The sequence below is a fragment of the Biomphalaria glabrata genome, chromosome 2, assembly GCF_947242115.1.
Source record: "Biomphalaria glabrata chromosome 2, xgBioGlab47.1, whole genome shotgun sequence".
Taxonomy (NCBI): domain Eukaryota; kingdom Metazoa; phylum Mollusca; class Gastropoda; family Planorbidae; genus Biomphalaria; species Biomphalaria glabrata.
Window position 1 is genome coordinate 17,008,491 of NC_074712.1, and position 26,415 is coordinate 17,034,905.

At 35.8% G+C, this 26,415-nt stretch overlaps 1 protein-coding gene across 3 annotated transcripts in view; it reads left to right on the forward strand.

Moving 5' to 3' along the window:
* The first annotated feature begins 3,007 nt into the window (after window positions 1-3,007).
* The window catches only part of LOC106056272 (BAI1-associated protein 3-like), a 328,613-nt gene continuing 305,205 nt past the window's right edge, over window positions 3,008-26,415 (forward strand). For 2 of the 3 annotated variants that reach the window (XM_056019441.1, XM_056019444.1), the window contains exons 1-2: window positions 3,008-3,464; window positions 21,991-22,388. The gene's annotated coding sequence lies outside the window, so the exon portion shown is untranslated. Of the gene's footprint in view, window positions 3,465-21,978; window positions 22,389-26,415 lie in introns of all 3 variants that reach the window. The other variant, XM_056019443.1, reaches the window with a different exon arrangement.

Sequence of the window (26,415 nt, forward strand, 5' to 3'; positions counted from 1 at the left end):
ACGTTAATTTTCCAACAGCTTCTCGGATCAAGTTTTAATCTTTCAGTATTAATTGATTTACCTAAAAAAAAATACAACCATAAATCAATAGAATTAGTTAATTAATTATTGTTTATGAATTATTTTGTTTGATATCGTAAAAGGAAAATAAATTTGTACAACTTTTCAACATTTGGTCAGGGTTGAAACGCACATCCCTGTTTTCTGAGTATGTGATATCAATAACTTTGTTTATCAAAAAAATGATGCAGTTAACAACTATTTAGTCAGTCTGCATTTGAAGAGGGTAAAGTAAGATGCTGGCAGAAGTCATGGGATTAAATATTAGCAAATGAAAAGTAGCAGCATATAATAAAATGTTGATAACCTTTATTGCTAAAAGCTTCTTTGCAATATTATGAATGAGGTTGTTCCGAATTTTTTTTATGAGCCACGTGGTGGTGTTTAATTTCTGTTTATAGTGGAAATCTGATTAGTGAGTTAGGTCAATATTATATTTAGTGGTTTTGATCAATTCATTGCGGCGAACAATAATTTTTTAACTGCAGGAACATCAAGTACACCCTTAAGACTTATTATTGAGATCTAAGAATCGACAGTTAGGCCTATATAGATCTTAAAGCATTAGGATAACCAACTCTAGAAATAAAAATCTTAATCCACACCCTCTCTTGATCATAAAGTAAATAGTCCAGGCATGTAAACTCATTAAGGTGTATGGGCCGCATAAAAACTTACTATGACCTGAAGGGCCGCAGCCAAAAATCAGTTGGAAAACATAGCATACTAGTTTTATGTAAATAAGAAACAATACAATAGAATAAAATAATCAATGGTATACCTATACCATAGCTATTATTATTATTGTGTCTATTAGAAATTACTATGATTACGAATTATTTTCGTTGTTTATTAATGTCAGGTTGAAGTTTGATAGGCAACTGACACTTTCTTCGCAGATGACAAATTTTGATCCGATAATCTCGAACAGTGAGGTTTTTTTTGTAGCTTTCAATATGGAAAAGAACTGCTCACAGAGAAAGTAGCAAACAGCAAGAAATCTGTCTGCAAATTTCCGAAATTCAACGACCGTTCAGATAAATAACTACAATTTTGGCTCAGCCACTTCTAGCTTTACCAAAGATAAATTGTACTATAATATCACCTCCTATAATTTCTCAAAAAACATCCTCGCTTGTTGTGGTGTTATGCATAGAAAAGAGCTCAAGTAGTTCCTCGTGTATCTCAAAATTCCTGTCACAGGCCCTTATGAAAATAGCCAACTGTGCTTCACCCGTTACATCATGTGAGTCGAGAGCCAATGAAAAGAATTCAAAATCAGCTATTCTGTTCTTAAATTGTTTACACAAGTTGACTGACATGTCATTTATTTTATCTGCCAGTATGTTCCTAGATAATGTTATTTCTTTGAAGGCTTTCACCTTTTCTGAACATCTGCAGCTTTAACGAAACACTCCTTCATAAAATCACCTTCACTAAAAGATTTGTGACACATGTAAGTTTTAACTCTAACATATTGGCTTATTTATAATGTGATTATTAACTATTAATTATAATTAAAAAGTTAACAAACCAACATTAAACTAAAGAGATAACTTGATAATTGAAAGTTAATAAATAAACGAAATTTTGGAGAAATTATTTGCTTTAAAAAATCTGATCATTAAATAAAAGTTCATAAGTCCAACGAAGTTAATTGTTACGTGTTTGTTTGTTTGTATTTTTTTATTGCAGTAAATATTTTCCCCGAAAAGTAGTGGTGACTGTTAAATGCTTGATTTATTATTTTGATATTTCTTGAGGTGGCCAAGCGGGCCACATGCAAAGTGGTCGGGGGCAGCATGTGGCCCGCAAACGCTATGTTTGACATGCCTGGTGTAGACGAAACTGCCCCTGATGAAGGTCTCGTCTGCATTCGTATTAAGTTTATGTTGCGTCTGCTTGTACAAGCGCCCTTCTTGCATATCCTACAGCACAGCTCATGGTCTGAGAACTGCACAAAGATGAGGAGCTACCGTCCTAACAGCAATGCTCAACCTAATTGGACCTGCGAGCTATTTCAATTTCCGACACTCGTGTCGCAGCTACATCAATGAAAAGATACAAACACGAATTAAAATTGACATGAAAAAAGTCTTCATTTCTCTACTTGAAATGTGAGCAACATTGTAGCTAGACTTACCACCGATTTCTTGCCTCTTTTTGAGTAAATATTCTCATGGCTCCTCCAATGTCTGAGCGAAGTTTAACAATTTGAATACGCGCCTCAAACCAAGAATACCGTTACATTTGTTTTATAATGCCGCTTATATGTTATTCTTTTTTAAACAGTCACACTTTCTTGCCAAATCATATATGTTGGCTGATTGTCATATTCCACAAAAAAGTAGGTATCCGTTCACTTTTTCTGGTAGATTTTACATTCAGAGTCCTAATTCCTAAGCTTACAAATGTTAAAGATCATGGTGACCAATTCATCAGAGACAGGGTCATGACGTAGGTAAAGTACACTTTCAACCTTTTTTTTTTTTTGTTTGGTTTGGAAAAAAAAAAGGGGGGGGGATTTTCTACACTTTGTGCCAACGATTCCACGGGCAGGATGGAACCACGTTGCGGGCCGCATCTGGCCCGCGTGCTGTATAATTCCCACCACGGTAACTAATACTACAGTCGTGCGTGAATGTCATCCTTCTCCGATGAAAAATTGGTTAAGATTTATAAAACTGCATGTAAAATATTTATGTAAGCTTTTGATAATTTACATATATAATTTAAATTACGCATTATTTATTAAACTCATTGTATTCTCTTCACCCAATCACTCCTGCAATTAATATAGGAGAAACACCGTAAAAAAAAAATACGGGGAAACCATTTCGACTTTCTCCCCCTTTTATACAGTTAGTGTCCGCTGACCAGGCGTGAGAAGCAGTCTCCTCACGCGCGTCTCAAGCTCTCCCCTTCTCATGGAAGCTTTCAGTCATTGACAGCAGCCTCTCACAGAACAACAGCCTGTAACAGAACAACAGCCTCATACATAACAATCGCAGAAAATAGGATTTAGCGTTTTTTTGAATTCGTTTCCATATTCTGGATTGTATGGTCTGTGTTTACGTGCTAGTGTTGATGTTTTAACCATTTTTCTTGCAAAACGTTCTCGTTGGTTTTTTTGTTTTCATGTTTCTTGGATAGTAGGCCTAAGTAAAGTTGGCAATACACTTTTAAGTTGACTTGGTGTGATCGAGACATCATTTGTTAATCTTGTTCCCCTTTCTAAAGCTTACTTTTTACTTTGTGGAAAGGAAGGGAACAAAAAAAGGTAAATAAACTCGTGTGTCACTTTATTCGATTTTTGCATCGCCAGATGTCGGAAGTGTCCTGTTCAAGTATTTGTCTATCCGTGCAGCTGCCGTGTTTTCATTTTGGATACTGAAATTTCACAAGTAATGATTTTTTAAAATGTGATAGTGTCTAGCTACATTATCTTTACTTCTGCGCAACCAAATTGTATAATGCTGAATTGTTAATTTCTTTTCGTTTTAATCAATACAGGTGAATACGAGCACGTTTATAGATTTCAATGTCAGAGTTGAGTGTGATACATAACCCTTTGCCCCCTATCAGCTTATCTAGTGGATGGGTGTATATTTGAAATGTTATATATATATAGTTTTAATAAGTATTTTCGAGGAGATGTATATACCTATCGACAATAGCTACTTTTTCCTAGTAAATAACAGGTTTTTATTATTATTGTATTATTTATTATTGTTGTCTTTTTGGATATAGTGATATGACTCTTGTCTACAAAAGAAATATCGTATTCCAAACCAATTTTGAGAGGGATGTCTTGATAACCGAGTAAAATGCTTGGATCTCAAACCGAGGGGCAACGCTTCTGGAATTTTGTTATTCCTACTTTTAGGACTTCCTTCAATCCACCCAAGTCAGGCAGTCATTGGGGAAAGTAAGGCGATTGGTTATTTAAGTGGCCACGTGACACCCTTGGTAACCGTTGGCCCGATGGATCGCAACTTATGTGAGGGGGAAAACAATAAATTAGAACTTAATTAAAAGAAACATTTAGAAGTCTAGATTTTATGAGGTACCTGATAATATTTACCACATACAGTGTACACAGTTAGGCCTATAACAACTATACAGATAACACAATTTTTAAACTTCTATTCTCTATCCACTTTTGTTCTGTTTCCTTTCAAATCGAAACTACACTCCATTCTGTCGGAACTACACTCCATTCTATCGGAACTACACTCCATTCTGTCGGAACTACACTTCATTCTATCGGAACTACACTCCATTCTGTCGGAACTACACTCCATTCTATCTCCATTCTAAGATCTCTATTAGAGAGTTTCACAATACATTTCCAACGTTAAACAATGTCAAGGAACCTATATTCAAAGATCACTGTTGCCAACTCAAAAGTAAAATACTTTAAAAAACAAAAACACAAAGCTTCCCTAAGGGGAATTATTCCACTTTTACAGCCATAAATCTCAATAATGTATGATTTTCTCCTTTTTTTGTATAAATTTAATTAATTTTCTAATGTGTGGCTCGGAACAATGTGGAAAGTTTCAACTCGAACTGAGAAAGGGAAGTGGGAGAAATAGCATGTTTAAAATTTGTACCACACGGACTGACAAACAGACAGACAGAGTTGATATAAACTTTGTAGTTAGCTTGTGCTAGAAACGAAAGAGTTTCGGAAAACTGCCAAAACCTTATGTTAGATTTTCTACAGTACATAGATCCAAACTGATCTAACTAATCAAAATTTCCTTCTGTCTGTACACCAGATATACCAAATATTTGAGCTATAAATTTGTTGTCCTCCATAGAGGAACATTTCCAATACCAGATACAATGAGAAAATCAGGAATGAGTTTTTAAATTTCGTATTGATCTATGATTTCATTACACTAAAGACCAGGAATGTGAGTTGTATAGATTAATTACAAGAGAAATCTGCAGTTCTTGTGCCTTGTCGTCAGTGATAGTCAAACAGGTGTCAGCTGTTTTATTTGTGGCGTCACCGAACATCACACTGTGCTTGTAGTTTTCAAAAACCTCTTTCTGACTAACTAAGGGAGAGTAGAACTCTAGTTGCCTGCGTGCTGTCCCTTGTGACACACTTTCCATTAACTAGTGAGTCAAGCAAGGTCAGTAGATGATTTATTGGCCTCGGGAGCCACGGGACAAAATGTTAGGTTTTTTTTCTTTTTTGGTAAACATCGGATAAGATAGTCTGCCATTGAAAGATAAAATGTTTTCTTTCTTATTCTCATATCTAATGATGAAATTGTTCAGCGTTTCTAATTATGACTTCTGTTATTGAAATTAATTATTCTCTCATCAATTAATTCAACTGAGCCAACAAGAATAATCTAGTTTGAATTTGGCCACATTTGTGACAAATCTAAAAGGTTATATCTGCACTAGACAAAAACATTTTCGTTTCTTTATACCACTTATTGACCTATTGACCTACTGAGAAGTGAGAGGAGTGACAACTTGTCCTTTGAATGAAGAATAAAACACTTAATGAAATTGCTTCCCTTTAAAAAGCTCGAAACAAATGTTATCCACATTTATTCTAAACAGATGAGTACATGAATACATTAATGTCACTCGCTCTCCAGATAACATCCAGATAAAAAAAAAATAGGCGAACAGCTGCTTGCTATTTCTGTTCTGTAGTCACAGATTAATAATAAATTACTGTAGACTTTACTAATTAATAATGATAATAACGAGACTGTCTTTATCAAGGTAGACATATATAACTAACTTTTTATTTCCGTCCGATTCTTTGCTTTCGCATAAAACATAGACAACAAACAATGACGTAATATCTTCTAATATTAACACATCCTTCCTTTTGAAGCTATTATCACATCCTTCCTTTTAAAGTTCTTAATACTTATATTTACAAGGAATTTTGACAACTCGACCACTTCTGGTTGTCTTGACCGGCACAGCAAGTTCTCTAGATGTTGGTTTATAATTGTCTGTTTCTTTTGTTTTAACAGTTTGCTGTTCATTGTCTTCGTCGGTGTCATAGTACCCAGAGATGTCTTCTTCGTAGCTCTTGTTTAAAAACCGTTGATTTCGTCTGTATGTTTTCCCATCATTTGTCTTTATGATGTAAGATCTGGGTGATGGATGTTTCTTAATGACGACTGCTTTCTGCCATGTTTGTCCTAGACGAACTCTCACCTTCTCCCCGACAGAGTAGTCTTTAGGTAACCTTGCTTTTGCATCGTACCTCACTTTGCTTTTCCTCTGTCGTTCGTTGAGTAATGTCTCTGCATTTTCAGCTACCGATGGTTTCAATAGTTTGGGATCAGTTGGAATGATGTCCCTGAGTCTTCTACTCATCAGCAGTTGTGATGGCGAATAAAGCAGTCCGCTTATCGGAGTATTTCTATACTCGAGAATAGCGAGATATGGATTTTTCCCACTTTTGTATGCTTTGTTGAATATCTGCTTTACGATACCAACATACACCTCACTTTGTCCATTTGATTGAGGGTATCTGGGACTTGATGTTGTTATCTTGAAACCCCATTCAGAAGCAAACTCTCTATATTGATAGCTATTGAATGGCATATTGTCGCTCACTATTTCTTCTGGTATGCCATGTCTAGCAAAAATACCTTTCATTGCCCTGATAACACATTCTGCTGTTTTGTTCTCTAGTCGTTTTATTTCAGGATATTTGGAGAAATAGTCCACAACAAGCAAATAATAATTGTTTCGCCATTCAAACAAATCTGTCTCAACCTTTTTCCATGGTCTGTCTGGTACAGCATGAGGTAGCAAATTTTCCTTCACAGCTTTGAAGTGTTTCGAACGACATTTTACAGCGAAATGATTTCTCTTTTTACATTTTCGGCATGTCTGTCCGAATGCTGGGCAATTGTATTTTCCATGATATCCACCACAAGATCTGCAATCTCTAATGAAACTTGTTACATGATTCTTTGCCATATTATCCTGTGAGGTTTTGACTGGCTTTCTATCTTCTGTCTTCTTTAATTTATTAGCAGCATCCACATGTAGTCCTTTCATATCTATCATTTGGTTCTGGGTATGCTCGTCAGCACGAATTATGCTTGCTGCTTTCTCTAAAGTTAAGTCTACATCTCTCAGAAGTCTCTCTCTCACTCGATCCGACTGTATGCCACATACCAATCGATCTCTGATGAGTTCATCTCGAAGGTTGTCAAACTTGCATTCTTTTGCCAAATTCTTTAACTCAGTATAATACTGTTCAAACGTTTCTCCGTCTTTCTGCTTTCTTGAAAAGAATTTAAATCTGTCATACACAGTGTTGGACTTAGGCAAAAAATGATTCTGAAACCTTTCAATTACTTTGTCTACAGTCTCATCTTCACATACTTGAAAAGTATTGTAGATGTCTCGAGCGGGTTCACCGATCAGGTGTAACAATAAAGCTTTCTTCACTGGCTCTGGCTTCGTATTTTTTTCAGTGGCGACCATAAACAGTTCAAAACTTTGTCTCCATTTTTTCCATCTTTCAGATAGATTACCGTCTAGTGACAACGGCTTAGGAGGATCGAATAATTCCATTATTCGTACAGATTCTAGATTCTATGTCTAGATCTAGATCTAACAATATGAACTAACGACACCACAAATAAAATGTACTTTTAGCAATTTAGAAACCACTAGATCTAGAGATCTATTACCAGCACTTTTAAGCAATGTGACACTAGATTTGACACCTAATCTAACACCAGATCTGACACAAGATCTGAAAACAAATCTGACACCATGTTCTGTAGTCACAGATTAATAATAAATTACTGTAGACGTTACTAATTAATAATGATAATAACGAGACTGTCTTTATCAAGGTAGACATATATAACTAACTTTTTATTTCCGTCCGATTCTTTGCTTTCGCATAAAACATAGACAACAAACAATGACGTAATATCTTCTAATATTAACACATCCTTCCTTTTGAAGCTATTATCACAATTTCCAGATTTTATTTTCAAGTTTTGTTTCTTTAGCCTGGAAAATTATATAAAGCCGTCTTTAGATTTCGTTGTCATTTCTAAGAGTCCATGTGTCATTTGTCATCTGAAACTTCCTGGCACAATACTGCGGCCTAATGGGGGACACCTAATGGCATTTAATGTCAACACACACACACACTCCTTGTTTGCATATTGAGACTGATCTGATGACACCAGAATAATAACTTCCCACTTTTATTATTAAAAACTAAATAGATCAAGTGATTATAATTATCTAATTAAAAATGTTTTGTAAAATGTTTTACATGTTAAGATTATTATATCCTAGCCTAGATATATCCTAGATTATATCCTAGATAATTATATCCTAGCCTAGATATATCCTAGATTATATCCTAGATAATTATATCCTAGCCTAGATATATCCTAGATTATATCCTAGATAATTATATCCTAGCCTAGATATATCCTAGATTATATCCTAGATAATTATATCCTGGCCCAGTGTTTGCCAAACTTTTTCCTTAACAGAGCACTCAGCAAATTGTGAGTGTTGAGAGGCACACTTTGCTTATTCTTACAAAGCTTATATCAACTCACTCTCTCTGTCTGTCTGTCTGTCTGTCTGTCTGGTATATCTACCAAACCCATAACGTATCAAGATGAAACTCACTCAATTATTCATTGGCATAAACAAGACATGAATCAATAAAAAAAAAAAGTAAACAATCAGACAATTAATGAATGGTAATAAATTATTTTGTTTGATACCAACAAGGCAAACAAATACTTCAGTATTCACAGATATGACTAAACTTGTTGGGTTTAGTCCCCTTGAATATTTGTTAATGTTATTTTTGCCTCACGTATTCTTCAATCAACTTGATACTTTAAGCAATTTTATATTATACCATAACAAAACATGAATCAATACACACAAATTCTGAATTAGTCAATTAATTATTGGTGATTAATTATTTTGTTTGATATCGAATAAAGGAAATAACTTGTACATTATTGATAGATAAAGATTTTTTTTTTTTTTTTTTTTTTTAAAGATTTTTTTATTTTGCTTGTTTAGAGAGATTAATTGATGTGGTGGCCTACTTGTTACTTATTCCAGTAGTTTGTGGATCATCTATCCAGTCCTGGCGGAACACTAGGGTTCCTCGAAACACAGTTTTGAAAGCACTGCTCCAGCCCTAACCTCCCACAGGACGATGGGCAATGGCAGCGGGCAAAGGGGAAGAATTGCACATTTACAGCCATAAACCCAGCATTGGCACTTTGAAAGATCATCGTTACCGAAGAAATCATACAAATGACTTAAATGACTATGTTGCAGTCGAAACAAGTTCCGTATTTGATTTTACGGGGGGGGGGGGGGGGGGGGAAGGCACATCAAAATATTTCTTTTTAAATAACCTTTTAAAACACATAGAATGTATCTTTTAAATTCTGGATACACCAAGGGCTACATATTTAAATCAATTCACAAATTGGGAATTCACAAGCCATATGAAAATACGAAACTATTTGGTAGTCTACTTCCTGTAGACGGTAACTCTATTGGAGATTTTCACCTTAAATCTTAGATAGCACTTGGTGTATCCGGTAGGAAGCATTACTAAGCTTTGTACGATATTTGATATTTTAGGGGCACTTTCTAGCACTGCAGAGTCAAATGTTCTAAAGTCTTCAGTTTGTAAACACAGACAGTTTCAATATGGAGGATAAATAAGACTTTCTGACCTTGACTTAAAACTTTAAAACAAAAGCGAAACTATCTTGCGATAAATTAAAAGAAGGCTTGATGGGAAGATCAACAGTTACGCATTTAGATATCGTTAATTTTTAGCTTAATTCTGTTTTAAGTAGTTGGCAACAGTGACATCCAATTTAGCGGCCTTGACATTGTTTAGTTTGTCGTGAAAATCTCCAATAGACAGAAATAGGGAAATGAAAACAGTTTTCCTTACACACACTAAAGCTGTAAAAAGGTCACATGATCAGGCTGTACATTCAATATAGTTCATGTTTATTATAGTTGCCACACTATTTCTATTATCTTCTCTGAGCAAAGTGAAAAAAAAACAACCCACAACAGATCTACTCTCAGCAGCTAAGACCGGCTATCCATTTCTGGCTCAATAAACTCAGAGATCTCTCCAACAATCCCTAAAATCCTACTGGCCCCAAAGGGACTGATACCCGGAGCAGCTGAGCTACTCTACCACGTGACATCGTTCTATGTTGCACGTGCACTGACTTCTGTCATCAAGCCATTCACTATTGGAGGAAATACAAACAAGTTTGTGAATAAACAACAACAAAAATAAATATAAAAAACAAACAAACAAACAAAAGCTTACTTAATGGAAAGAACTGCACATTTCAGCCACATGTCTCAATACTGTAACATTTTTTTTCATTTCCCATATGAAACAAAATAATTTAATTAATTTTTTAATTGATTCTTGTTTTGTTAAAGACAATAAATGATTGTGCAAAGTTTCAACTTGATCCGAGAACTGAAAGCGGCAGAAATAACGTGTGCGTGTACCAGACAGACGGAATGGGTTAATAATTTAATATACGTTTTAGAACAAATGTGTTCCTCATCTGGTGACGGAGGACATAGGCTAAGACTAATCCAAACACACTTTGAAGTTATTTGTTTTTTAAACACAAGATTTAAATCTTTTCACGTGTTGTTTTCCTGAAAGGTTAATATTCTGCAATCTTTTAAACACCTAACTATATAACAAGCTCGAAGCAAATTCTTAAGCAGACCCTACAGGACCCATCAGCTGTGACTGTACATTAAGTGACCAAAAAATCTGATCTAAATTACATTCACAAAAAGAGCTGGACCAAATTAGAAATGCAATCTCGGTATGAATATATGAGTGTATGATGTCGAGCATGTCAAGCATTGCAGCAGACCCATGGCTGTGTGGAATATGTTGGCGCACTCTTCAGACACAACTAGTCTTTCATTTGGCTTCAGTTCAAGGTTATGCTTGCATCAACAGTGCCCTTACATTGGCACCATATTTCTTCCTATCGGTTTCTCCTCTTGTTGTCGGCTTATTTATGGCCAAGATGTCAGATCAATAAATATGTATACGTTTAATTATCACTACATTCAGAACCAGGATGTACAGGATAACATGTTTTAATATTCATTATTATCAAAAGATGAACACCTTTACAATGAAAAATAAAGATACGAAACAAACTATTTCTTAGTCTACTCAATCGACCATCCATTGTCAATACATAAAACAAACAAGCCGATGATAGTATTAAACGTATATACAACTATATCTACACATAATGTATAAATTATTTCCCTTATTCAATATCAAACAAAATAATACCATTAATTAATTGACAATTTGAGAATATTTGTTTATTGATTCATGTTTCGTTTGGTACAATAAATAGTTGTTTAAAGTATCAACTTAATCGGAGAATGCATGAGGGAGAAATAGCGTTAACAATTATTTAAGGAGACTAAACCCAACAAATTTAGCCACATCTGTGAATACAGAAGAATTAGTTTCCCTTGTTGCTACTAAAAAAAAAGTTAATCACCAGTAATTAATTGTATAATTGGTTACTTTTTATTGTATCCATTCTTGTCTTGTTTATTTCAATGAATAATTGTTCAAAGTTTCAGAATGGGTGTGGGAGAAATAACGTTTGCACACTATTACCAGACAGACAGACAGACAGAGTGAGTTGATATAAGCTTTGTAAAAAGAAAGATTTGTCCAGCGATTAGATTGGAAATACTTGTGTAGTTACTCTATTCTTAGCCCACAACCAAATCAAAAGTTTAACGAACAAAACATTCGGAACAAATACTGTCAGTAAAAACTAGATCTTCATTAAAAAAAAAAAGGCAGAACTTCTTTTGGATTTGTTGTCTTTGAGGTCTTCACCATTTTTGTTTTATACTTTCATGTCATTAAATAGGCTTATGCTGATAACAGGCCTCACTGCGGTGCTGGCTTCCTACAAATAATAATAAACAGGTCTATTTTGATTATCATTTTGATAGCAGTTAGGCGAGTAGAGAGTAGTTACTAATATGCTGAAATTGGAAGCGTTTCACAAACTCTTCTTCCGACGGAAGTTCTCAACCAAAGCTGTCCCTTTGTTGTCAAAGAGCTCCATCATTTGTGTTTTGAAATGCTCCTTACGTTTTACCGAACTACGGAGTTGAATTTAGCATCAGAGATGCGCTGATGTGAGAAATACAAATTGACAGGGAAACTTAATGTGACTCTCCTTTCACGAAGATCAAAAAGTAATTGTCTTCTCAACTGACCTTAATACTGACTACTCAAGTGACCAATTAACTGAATCAAGTTTATTCTGTTGTCCCACCACGTCCAGCGCCCAGTCCGTCCTGTAGCCTCCCGCCCTTACATAAGGATACTATTATTAGTGCATGTTATCAGCAGTCTCTAACACAGCCATTGATCAAAGGCGTTCTTTTTTTTTATCTTTTATATGACTAGCACTAGAGGCAGTCGACTTTGTCCGGGTATTGATCATATCACTGACTGAGAGAGAGAGAGAGAGAGAGAGAGTAAAACAGTGATGTAAAGTCAGACAGAAAGATGAATGATTATTAAAAGTATTTCGAATAGAGACAGAAGCTAGAAAAGAGAGAGAGAGAGAATGAGAGAGACAGTGAGAGAGGGAGGGAAAGAATGTGTGTGTGTGTGTGAGAGAGAGAGTGTGTGTGACTAAATAATGAAGCAGAGAAACAAACACCAATAGAGAAAAAAGAAAATGCGCGCGAGAGAGACAAACAAACGAGAGAGGGTGTAAAAAAAAAAAGAGAAAGGAGTGATACAGTTTTTTGGAATAATAACTTTGATAGAAAGTGAGATAGAGAAAGAGAGAGAGAGAGAGAGAGAGAAAGAAGAAATAGAAAGAGATAGAAAGAGACATTGAAAGAGATAGAGGGAGTCAATGTATTTCATGATACAATTTAGGACAAAAATACTAATATTAAAATATACTATGATGTAGAGACAAGAAAGTATAGAGCATTATTACAACGAGGTGAAGAAAAGAAAAAGGGAAAGAGAAAAGAAAAAAAGAAAAACAGAGAGGGAAAGAAAGAAAAACAAGAGAAAAAAGGAGAAGAAAAAAAGAGAAAAAAAAAGAGAGAGAGAAAGGAACAAAAGAGAAAGAGAAAACGATAGAAAGAAAAAAAGAGAGAATGAGAAAAAGATAGAAAGAAGAAAAGAGAAAGACAGAGAGAACAGAGAAAAGAGAAAAAAATATATAGTTTAAGATGGACTGAAATATAATAAACTTAAAACACTAGAAGTTAGTTGATGTTTACAACAGAGAATCTTGTACGCCATTAGTCTGTCTCTTGATCCTAGGACATGGGCATTACGTCCCCTTTCCTGAACATCTTTCATCAACACAACAATATCAACCCCAATTACAACACATCTTCAGGTCTCACGCACACATACTCACTAAAACAAATCCCATATCGTGACAAGATCGCACTCCCATTTTCATCTCAGAATATTAGCCAGGAGATCAAGTGATGTCGCCTATTTCATAGCCAGGAGATCAAGTGATGTCGCCTATTTCATAGCCAGTAGAGAGGTCAAATGATGTAGCCTATTTCATAGCCAGTAGAGAGGTCAAAGGATGTAGCCTATTTTATAGCCAGTAGAGAGGTCAAAGGATGTAGCCTATTTTATAGCCAGTAGAGAGGTCAAAGGATGTAGCCTATTTTATAGCCAGTAGAGAGGTCAAAGGATGTAGCCTATTTTATAGCCAGTAGAGAGGTCAAAGGATGTAGCCTATTTCATAGCCAGTAGAGAGGTCAAGTGATGTAGCCTATTTCATAGCCAGTAGAGAGGTCAAGTGATGTAGCCTATTTCATAGCCAGTAGAGAGGTCAAGTGATGTAGCCTATTTCATAGCCAGTAGAGAGGTCAAGTGATGTAGCCTATTTCATAGCCAGTAGAGAGGTCAAATGATGTAGCCTATTTCATAGCCAGTAGAGAGGTCAAGTGATGTAGCCTATTTCATAGCCAGTAGAGAGGTCAAGTGATGTAGCCTATTTAATAGCCAGTAGAGAGGTCAAATGATGTAGCCTATGTAATAGCCTAGTAGAGATCGCGTCTTGTACTGTTGATATGTGTACGTTCAAATCTAGCATGTCCGGGGCTTCATCTTAACCTTTCCACAATTGTAACCCATTCTTTGTTTGTGAAATGTCTTATATATTATTGTGACGTAACCGTTAGTTCTGTGGGGCTCAGATCAATAACCAACCTATCGTGAGATATCCCTGTTGTGACGTAATATTTCTTAGAACGCTGAATGTAAGTTTCCATCCCGAAAGACATTTGTTGCGCAAGTGAACATGTGACACAGCAATGTTTAACTACTCAATAAATAAAATGCCATTTTAAATATACAAGAACTAAAATTAGAATTTACGATGATTTAATTAGCACAGGGTTGGCTGCCTGGCCGTGCCGTTCGAGCTGTAGACTCTCGTTACAATGGTTCCGAGTTCGAACTCTGCCGTTATCCTTGCAGTCCTCCTGCAGGGGACATTAGATAGGACCTATAAACGTTATCCTTGCAGTTCTCCTACAGGGGCCATTAGATAGGACCTAAAAACGTTATCCTTGCTGTCCTCCTGCAGGGGACATTAGCTAAGACCTATAAACGTTATCCTTGCAGTCCTTCTGCAGGGGACATTAGATAGGACCTAAAAACGTTATCCTTGCAGTCCTCCTGCAGGGGACATTAGATAGGACCTATAAACGTTATCCTTGCAGTTCTCCTACAGGGGCCATTAGATAGGACCTAAAAACGTTATCCTTGCTGTCCTCCTGCAGGGGACATTAGCTAGGACCTATAAACGTTATCCTTGCAGTCCTTCTGCAGGGGACATTAGATAGGACCTAAAAACGTTATCCTTGCTGTCCTCCTGCAGGGGACATTAGATAGGACCTATAAACGTTATTCCGAAAATAAAAAATGAGTGCAGAGTTTCACATGACTAGGTAAACCTAGTTGTGACCTGCATATTTCTCCAGCAGAACATAGTTATCTGTAATGTAGTCTTGTCAGCTTATGCCCATTATGGTGCGAAGGCATCTTTGATTGAAGCTTCCGAGAAACCTTAAATGCCTTCAATATAGCAATCAGGTCTCGGAGCCATATAAAAGTGTGGTGAGAACCATCGTTTTATAAACATTGATTTTTTGTTGCTTGGTGAATAGATCTATTTTGCCATATTCAGTTTGAGGCGACCAAAAGCGCCTTTGGCCTTTGCGAGACGGTTGTCTAATTCTCTAGACAGTGACGCATCATTGGTCACTGTGCTGACTAGATAGGTAAAGTGGTCAACAACATTATGGAGATGGACATTCACATTGATTTGTGGATCTAGGTTGGTTCCCATTGGGGACTTCTGAAGCACGACCTCGTTATGTTGATGGACAGACCAAAAGAGGCAGCAGCTTCAGCAAATTCATGGACGGCAAGTTGAAGCTCCTTTATGGTGTGTGTAAGATGAACAAAATCCTCAGCATAGAGCAGCTCAGTAGCGATCATCTCATTTATATTTATACGGGAGAAAAGGCGCGGTATGTAAAATATGCTGCCTTCGGTGCGGAACCTAGTGTAGATGCCTTCATGCTGGCGTCAACTCATTTTATTTAGCATTGCTCCAACGAATACTGAAAAGAGTGTCGAAGCAAGCACACAACCTGCTTCACACCATTCTTTATAGAGAAGTGAGCTGGTAGGTCACCGTTGTATCTGATTTGACCTTTTTGACCCTCATGCAGTTGCTTCAGAATGGCGATGAATCTTGGAGGGCATCCTCCACAAGCTAGCGCGACTCACTGTGTCAGATGCTTTCTGAGATCGATGAATGCAGCGTATAGGTCCATGTTCTGAACCCTGTATATTTCATGCATTTGATGCAAGACAAAATCATGTCCTCTACCCGCTACGTATTCATAGAATATAATATTAGACTCTACCAGCTACGTATTAATAGAATATAATATTAGACTCTACCAGCTACGTATTCATAGAATATAATATTAGACTCTACCAGCTACGTATTAATAGAATATAATATTAGACTCTACCAGCTACGTATTCATAGAATATAATATTAGACTCTACCATCTACGTATTCATAGAATATAATATTAGACTCTACCAGCTACGTATTAATAGAATATAATATTAGACTCTACCAGCTACGTATTCATAGAATATAATATTAGACTCTACCAGCTACGTATTCATAGAATATAATATTAGACTCTACCAGCTACGTATTCATAGAATATAATATTAGACTCTACCCGCTACGTATTAATAGAATATAATATTAGACTCTACCAGCTACGTATTCATAGAATATAATATTAGACTCTACCCGCTACGTATTAATAGAATATAATATTAGACTCTACCAGCTACGTATTAATAGAATATAATATTAGACTCTACCCGCTACGTATTAATAGAATATAATATTAGACTCTACCCGCTACGTATTAATAGAATATAATATTAGACTCTACCCGCTACGTATTAATAGAATATATTATTAGACTCTACCCGCTACGTATTAATAGAAATAATATTAGACTCTATCCGCTACGTATTAATAGAAATAATATTAGACTCTTAACAGTTGTTATGATAGTCAGTTTAAAAATGCCTGTTAGAAATATTTTGGTGATAACAAAAATGATATTTGATTTATAGTTGCATACAGCATAGCTCAATGGAGTCTTACAATGATGGATCATGTTGTCAGAAACTAAATCTCCAGCATTGAAAACATCAGTGGTAAAACCACACAAAATACACTGCATCAATGTTGGTCCCATGACTAAAACAAAAGATAGCACACGGCTGGTATTATTGATTTTTTTTTAAAGACTATTGATTAGCAATAATAATACAGGAGCCACAACTCAGCTGTAGTAAATACATAGACTTCTTGAAGTAGTGTGACTGTCTCCCTTTACTCATAAGGCCTGTAAAATACGTGTAATACAACTCTTTACTTCTGATCTAGTCGAGTTTGTCTGGTGTTTTGTACGTCTGTTTAATACATGTTGTGTTAGGTATTAGAAGCAAGGGGGGGGGGATGAGATTGTCAGGTATTAGAAGTAAGGGGGTTGGAATTGTTAGGTATTGGAAGTAAAGGGAATAGGGGAATTTATTAGGGGTAATGGGCAGTGGCGTCACTAGGGTGGTTGTCACCCGTTGCGGTCAACTCAGGGTGTCACCCCCGCCCCCCGACTCAAAAAATATTTGCTGTTTTTTGTTTATTTGTTGAGACATAATACCCATACTTGATTATTAACTACACTAATTGATTGTTAAACAACTATAACATGAGTGTAAATTAAATTTTAAAATTCAGTTGTTACAATATATCTATAGTTCAATTTTGCAACATCCTTAAATAAATTAATTTTTTTTCTTTTCTGGATTTCAAAATTTGAAAACATATCAATCTCTGAACTGTAATGTCATTAACAATTTTATTTTTAATAAATTTGCCCATTCTGAAAGGGGCGTCTGTTCCTTTGTCGAACGTGTTATGCTTTTGGTAAAGACAACGTTGAATTAGATACCAGTTTGTCAATACTTTAAAGGTAGGCTTACTCCTGTGTATCTTTGGCCTTCCAAATAAAAGACATTTAGCAATAGATCTTAAGCTGCACATCTAAAGATTATAATTTTAGAACGATAAATGATTTCCATTATAAATTTTAAGAAGAAGCATTTGCACATAGATTAAGTGAATGTTATACACATCTATTGAATAGCTTTTCTGTTGCTTCTTCAATTTTCCTGTACTCCTCCATGGCTTCAGACATTGAAGCTGCAACTTTTATATCCCTGAGCTCTGCGTATCCTAAATTCAAGCTCACTTCTTTCTACTCTACCACGTGACATCGTTCTATGTTGCACGTGCACTGACTTCTGTCATCAAGCCATTCACTATTGGAGGAAATACAAACAAGTTTGTGAATAAACAACAACAAAAATAAATATAAAAAACAAACAAACAAACAAAAGCTTACTTAATGGAAAGAACTGCACATTTCAGCCACATGTCTCAATACTGTAACATTTTTTTTCATTTCCCATATGAAACATGCATTTGATGCAAGACAAAATCATGTCCTCTACCCGCTACGTATTCATAGAATATAATATTAGACTCTACCAGCTACGTATTAATAGAATATAATATTAGACTCTACCAGCTACGTATTCATAGAATATAATATTAGACTCTACCAGCTACGTATTAATAGAATATAATATTAGACTCTACCAGCTACGTATTCATAGAATATAATATTAGACTCTACCAGCTACGTATTCATAGAATATAATATTAGACTCTACCAGCTACGTATTAATAGAATATAATATTAGACTCTACCAGCTACGTATTCATAGAATATAATATTAGACTCTACCAGCTACGTATTCATAGAATATAATATTAGACTCTACCAGCTACGTATTCATAGAATATAATATTAGACTCTACCCGCTACGTATTAATAGAATATAATATTAGACTCTACCAGCTACGTATTCATAGAATATAATATTAGACTCTACCCGCTACGTATTAATAGAATATAATATTAGACTCTACCAGCTACGTATTAATAGAATATAATATTAGACTCTACCCGCTACGTATTAATAGAATATAATATTAGACTCTACCCGCTACGTATTAATAGAATATAATATTAGACTCTACCCGCTACGTATTAATAGAATATATTATTAGACTCTACCCGCTACGTATTAATAGAAATAATATTAGACTCTATCCGCTACGTATTAATAGAAATAATATTAGACTCTTAACAGTTGTTATGATAGTCAGTTTAAAAATGCCTGTTAGAAATATTTTGGTGATAACAAAAATGATATTTGATTTATAGTTGCATACAGCATAGCTCAATGGAGTCTTACAATGATGGATCATGTTGTCAGAAACTAAATCTCCAGCATTGAAAACATCAGTGGTAAAACCACACAAAATACACTGCATCAATGTTGGTCCCATGACTAAAACAAAAGATAGCACACGGCTGGTATTATTGATTTTTTTTTAAAGACTATTGATTAGCAATAATAATACAGGAGCCACAACTCAGCTGTAGTAAATACATAGACTTCTTGAAGTAGTGTGACTGTCTCCCTTTACTCATAAGGCCTGTAAAATACGTGTAATACAACTCTTTACTTCTGATCTAGTCGAGTTTGTCTGGTGTTTTGTACGTCTGTTTAATACATGTTGTGTTAGGTATTAGAAGCAAGGGGGGGGATGAGATTGTCAGGTATTAGAAGTAAGGGGGTTGGAATTGTTAGGTATTGGAAGTAAAGGGAATAGGGGAATTTATTAGGGGTAATGGGCAGTGGCGTCACTAGGGTGGTTGTCACCCGTTGCGGTCAACTCAGGGTGTCACCCCCGCCCCCCGACTCAAAAAATATTTGCTGTTTTTTGTTTATTTGTTGAGACATAATACCCATACTTGATTATTAACTACACTAATTGATTGTTAAACAACTATAACATGAGTGTAAATTAAATTTTAAAATTCAGTTGTTACAATATATCTATAGTTCAATTTTGCAACATCCTTAAATAAATTAATTTTTTTTTCTTTTCTGGATTTCAAAATTTGAAAACATATCAATCTCTGAACTGTAATGTCATTAACAATTTTATTTTTAATAAATTTGCCCATTCTGAAAGGGGCGTCTGTTCCTTTGTCGAACGTGTTATGCTTTTGGTAAAGACAACGTTGAATTAGATACCAGTTTGTCAATACTTTAAAGGTAGGCTTACTCCTGTGTATCTTTGGCCTTCCAAATAAAAGACATTTAGCAATAGATCTTAAGCTGCACATCTAAAGATTATAATTTTAGAACGATAAATGATTTCCATTATAAATTTTAAGAAGAAGCATTTGCACATAGATTAAGTGAATGTTATACACATCTATTGAATAGCTTTTCTGTTGCTTCTTCAATTTTCCTGTACTCCTCCATGGCTTCAGACATTGAAGCTGCAGCTTTTATATCCCTGAGCTCTGCGTATCCTAAATTCAAGCTCACTTCTTTCTAGACATTTCAAAATATGAAGTAGATTTTATTACATTTTTTTCTCCCTTAAAATCATATAACTTCTGAATCTGATCAGTGTGCTGTTTTAAAAAAAAGCTGCTTATAAGTATATGTTTAACGTGGTTTTGTAAAACATTTATAAACTTTTCAACATTTTAGATACACATTCAGTTATGGGTTTTATCTGAACGTTTTCTTTATCTTATGGAAATTCTATGTTTAATAAAGACTCTTGGTTAATCTGGTCACGAAATGTCAAATATTCTGATTTCATAGAAACAATCCGTGCAATACATTCTTCCGTCGTTTTGCTTCTTTATATCATTCATAGCAACGACTTCATCCTTCCGTCGTTTTGCTTCTTTATATCATTCATAGCAACGACTTCTTTGTCGATTGTATTAGTAGCCGGATGCTCTTGTTTTCCGATTTTCCAATCCTGATGACTGTTCTTTGTACGTCTTTTGATATTCCAACTTCGGACTTTTATTTAAAACATTTATTAAATTAAGTTCTTTTCTATAGAATTAGTCGAAAATAGTCGACCACAAAAACAATACCATTTCTTGATATTAAGTAAATCATCCCCAACAGGAGGCATCACGAACCATTCTTTGAACAAATGTCGAACTTTTCCTTTTGCTCGGGAAATTTTTGACCAACTCATGGGAAATTGGCAAAATAATTAATGAAATGGTAAAATATTGAAGTCTATATCATTTGACACATTCATTGTAACATTTCCTTCATCTTGGTTAGGGTTTCTATTACATTCAACTTCTGAAATTACATCATCTTCAGAAATCTCAATGGCCACTTATTTACTTTCCAATTCCACAACATTTACTATAAATATATGTGAGATATCAATAATATTTTATGTCTGAAGAATGTCGTTTTTTGTTAAACAGTGACTATTGGTTTCACATCTGCTTTTGATATAAAGTAGGATGTAAAGTTTTGGACATTTTGTAGAGATTCAATAAAAAATTAAAATATGTTTAGCCGAAATATTTTAAAACAATGTATATAGATCTATTTATCAGTTGTGAATAATATGTTCCTATATTTAGTCCTTATCACTTTTTTGTCTGTTATTTCAAAAGTGCATTTTTTTTCACTTGTGTGTCACCCCCCTAAGGAGTGTCACTCGGTGTGGACCGCTCCCCCTAGTGACGCCACTGGTAAGGGGGGAAGTTATAGTAAGATATTAAAAGTAAGGGGATTAGAATTGTAAGTTATTAGAAGTAAAGGTGGGAGAAATGGAAAGGTATTAGAACTAAAAGAGGAGGGGGGGATTTGCAAGATATAAGAAGTAAGGGGAGAGCAGTGGTACACTATTAAAAGTCAGGGGGGTTCAGTAAGGTTGTTAGTATGTAGTGGTAATGAACATAAACTCTCCACTAACTATCATCCGCACTATTATATACCAAGATTTTATGAGATGCGTCGAACAAGTTTTTTTTTTATTTTTTTATTCTGGAATAGGCAGACAAACATACAACAGTGGCATGCTATAGTCTTCACATTGGATTATAAGCGAGTCTACGTATGTGTTGCTTAGTTTTCATACAAAATAGTTTTATTTTATTACAAATCTTATATCAATTCACTCTGTCTGTCTGTCCGTGTGGTAAAAAAAATTGTAGACATGATTTCTTCTATACCCAATCTCAGATCAAGCTGAAATTTCTTTCGCACAATTATTTCAGTTTTTATTCCAGTTTCGTCTCATTGTTGACTTTCTGTACTTTGATAAAAAAGAGTGACATTGTTTGTGGAACAATTTGACCCCAGTGAATTCATTCCTTGTTTCGCTCAATATTTCATCTCCCCAAATCGATGTACAAGAAACAAAAGGTGATATATGCCTAATCAATTCCAAAATCAATTTCTATTTGTTATGCCAACAAATGTTTGGTGTGACTTCAAAAGCCTCAAACAAAACATAACATTTCACTCAACACATTGACCATTTATTGATTGAAAAAAGATTTATTATGATGATGAAAATAATTAGAGGACATCTACATTGAATATATTTTGAAGAGACATTCAAGGCAGGTTACAAACATTCTTTTCTGGGACCAAAAGTGAGGAATTAGAGTCTACACATCGAAAGGTAAGTAGATTTTGTTTTTTTACAAACCTTTCATCTACAGCACGAACAGACGATCTTGTCAGGTTCCGGAAGTTCTCTCTCCGCCAACTTTCCTTGTCGTTGGCTCTTTGCCGCTACTGAAAAAATAAAATGGCGGCTACTGCTTTCATCTATTTGTGTTTGTTTTGTGTCTGTTTGAACTAGACCTAGATCTTCTCTCATTGCATTAAAATTGTACGTATACATGTACACCACATTTTCATTTCAGGTTATTGACTTTTATCAGACTTTGCAGACGCTGCTTAAATTTATAAATCATTAGTATTTTGTGTGGTTGTAGACACATTAGAGTATGAATGGCTTACCTAGCATTGTGACGTTTGAGTGTAATTTTTAAATTAAAAAAAAATACTTTGTGATCAGATAAATGTAACATTGAGAGCAAACTATAAAGTACAGTAACATTTAGATTGTTGTTTTGGTTTTGTATTTTGTACATGTTTTGATTTTAGAAACAAATATGTGCTTACATTTTGAACAATATAGTTAAAATTAACAAACAACAACAAACATCTTCAGTAACCAATCAATAACCAAAACAAAAACAACAACAGTTGTAACAACAGCAACAACAAAATCAACATCTTCAATATCAACAACGTCGGTATCAACAACATTAACAGCTAGAACAATAACAGAAACTTAATTCAATGTCCACTCTCCAAACATAAATGTAAAGCGTCAATGTCTGGAGATCAATGACTGCCTTGGTAGAGAGACAATGGAGATATGTACTTGGTCAGAACTAGGAAATCTGATGCTGCTTTTTATATTCTATTGCAGTCTTCGACTTGTTCTTGTCTTTGTAATTTTAAACCCCTCATGAGATCAATTAGCTAACTCTTTGTGATTTGAAATGTTTGAATATAACAATGTAAGTTATTAGCAAGGGAAACTGAACTGCGGAAGGGTAGGTTTGTAGACAGGGGTAGGTTTGTAGACAGGGGTAGGTTTGTAGACAGGGGTAGTTTTGTAGACAAGGGTAGGTTTGTAGACAGGGGTAGTTTTGTAGACAAGGGTAGGTTTGTAGACAGGGGTAGTTTTGTTGACAGGGTTAGGTTTGTAGACATGGGTAGCAGGGGCGGACTGGGTATCAAAATCGGCCCCGGCATTACCATATAAACCGGCCCACAAATGGCATGTCATATATTTTCGGTTGGGGGGGGGATTTTTATCCCACTCCGCAATTTATATACATAAATATATGTGTGTGTATATATATGTAATTAACCTTCATTATATTCGGATCTTTCATTCTTTCAATATTTTATTTTTCTAGCCTAGAATACTCTCTTCCTATAATTAGTGGAAAGACAGTACACACCGCCAAAGGGCAGCTAGGAAGTCCGGGGGAGCGCTGTGAGCTCCTCCTAGTGGGGTCCGGGGCGAAGCCCCGGAACAAAGAATTATTTCCGTTATTTTAAGCTTTAAAAATGCATATTCTGAGGTATCTACAATGCAATTAGCCTGCTACTCTTTCGCTAAAAAAATTCAAAAACCAAATCTGCTATTCAATGAAGTCCAGCGACTGGTAGAAAATGGTAAAATGCTTTAGTTTTTGTACTGGAGGGGGAAGGGAAACCACAAAACCCCTTTTGGCTACGCCCATGAAATTTGGTGACTGTAGTTTGCTTAAGTTGGCTGCACTGGGCAGTAAGTAAAATTTCCTTTTTCAGACAATGAGGTCTGAGGCAAGTGATGGTTTGAAGACCCTCCCCTCCCGGCTACGCCCATCTGTTATATTATAGGTGTAAGCCTAATTCTCTACAAAATATATAAAGTTTGATAATGCATCGAAAACTGGATGTATGCATTCGTAGGATTACATAATGTATTCTATTTATAAAAACTATAAACAATACAATAGCAGCCTAATGAGTTTGAAGCTTTTTGGTATTACTTACAGATTACAGACGTTTCTTCAAAAAATAAAATTGTTACGTCTTACGCATTTCATGTGTCAATCTAGTCATGTATGTTGATCTGTGACTTAAAATATACTAAATCATTGGTTTTCCTGGCTGACTCAGGCAACCCATTCCATTAAAAGACAAGAGAAAGTAGAACGGTTAGAGAGGCACTTACTTAACGTGAAAAGCTCTTGCTTCCTCCTAGTACATTCTCAAAAACGCCATTTGTATAGGAATATACCATGACCCATTATTGAAAATATAAAACTCCTTTCATTAAATATCGGATGTGACAGCGCTATATAAATTATTGTAATTATTGTAATAATTTTCATCATTAATGACTTCATACTAAGTTGCTCGACCGACTAACCCACTCTTTAGTGGACGAGGTCTTATCTGAAAGCCAATGTGGTTTCAGAGCCGGAAGAGGTACATCTGACATGATATTTGTTCTGCGACAATTACAAGAAAAATGCTAAGAGCAGAACTTAAACCTATACGCTGCCTTTGTGGACCTCACCAAGGCTTTCGACACGGTCAGTCGCGATGGTTTGTGGAGGATTTTAGCTAGGCTGGGATGCCCACCTACGTTCCTTTCCATTCTCAAGCAGCTTCACGTGGGTCAAAGAGGCCAGATCAGACACAATGGTGCCCTTTCTTATCACTTCCCAATAGAAAATGGTGTGAAGCAGGGCTGTGTACTTGTTCCTACTCTATTCGCTATCTTCTTTGGCGTTATGCTGGGTCAAATGAGGCAGCGATTGCACGAAGGCATCTATATCCGGTTTCGTTCTGACGGCAATGTGTTCAATCTTCGACGTCTACTATCCCATACAAAAACAAAGGAGATGGTCATAACGGAGCTACTCTATGCCGATGATTGCGCCCTGCTAGCTCACAATTAACATGACCTCCAGAACGCGATAAACGAATTTGCATACACTGCCGCCTCTTTATGTATATGTATAAACCTCGGGAAAACAGAAGTCATGTTCCAGAAGTCACCCAATAAAACATACTCAGCCCCAAGGATCACCGTAAACGGACAGCCCCTTAATGTGGTAGACCACTTCACATATCTAGGTAGTATAGTGTCAAATGACGCCTCACTTTCAATGGAAGTTGATAACCGTCTGGCCAGGGCCAGTAGCGCTTTTGGACGCGTTCAGGCGAGAGTTTGGCGGAACAGATCGCTCCGCATGCCTACAAAAACCAGGTGGTGGTTCTCTCAACCCTTCTGTATGGCTCTGAGACATGGACACTATACAGGAAACATCTAAGACTTCTTGAGCGCTTCTACCAAAGATGCTAGCGCTCTATCATGGACATACGGTGGCAAGACCGCACTACAAACAGCGATGTCCTCTGCGAACGCCGGTATGGACAGTATAGAGGGACTTCTTTTGGTCCGACAGTTACGCTGGGTAGGCCGCGTATCCCGTATGGGAGACGAACGTATGCCAAAGGCAGTCTTTTTTGGTGAGCTAAAAGGTGGTCGATGTAACAGAGGCGTCCCACTGAAACGATTCAAAGACCAGCTTAGGCGTCAACTTTCCTTGGCTGGCGTAGAAGAGAGCACCTGGTTGAATGCGGCCTCAGAACGAGACAGCTGGAGGTCACTCACGAAGGCCGCGGGATACACATTTGAGAGCAAAAGAAAATCTGCTGCCGAGGACAAACGTAGACGGTGAAAGTAGAATCTAAATCGACCACCTGCGGACTATGGTTATGTTTGCCCTGGATGTGTCAAAATATGTTGGTCTGAGCTGGGGCTGCGCAGTTAAGGGAAATACTGCATTTCTCACTAATCTTCGGACTTGAAGACTAGCCTTATTATTTTTACTAAGCATAAATTTAACATTAATTATAATTGTATAAAAATTGATTTAGATCTAGATTTATTTTTTTTATTAAATATTTTAATCAAGTGTAGTATGTTTAGATCTATGTTATTAAAAATAAACAAAAAGAAACTTACTTTTTCTTATCAAATCGCAGAAAGAAAAGCTTTATACCCTTATTGAGATGTGAATAAGTAGGGTGGTTTGCAATTTCGCGGCTGTGTGTATGTGTTA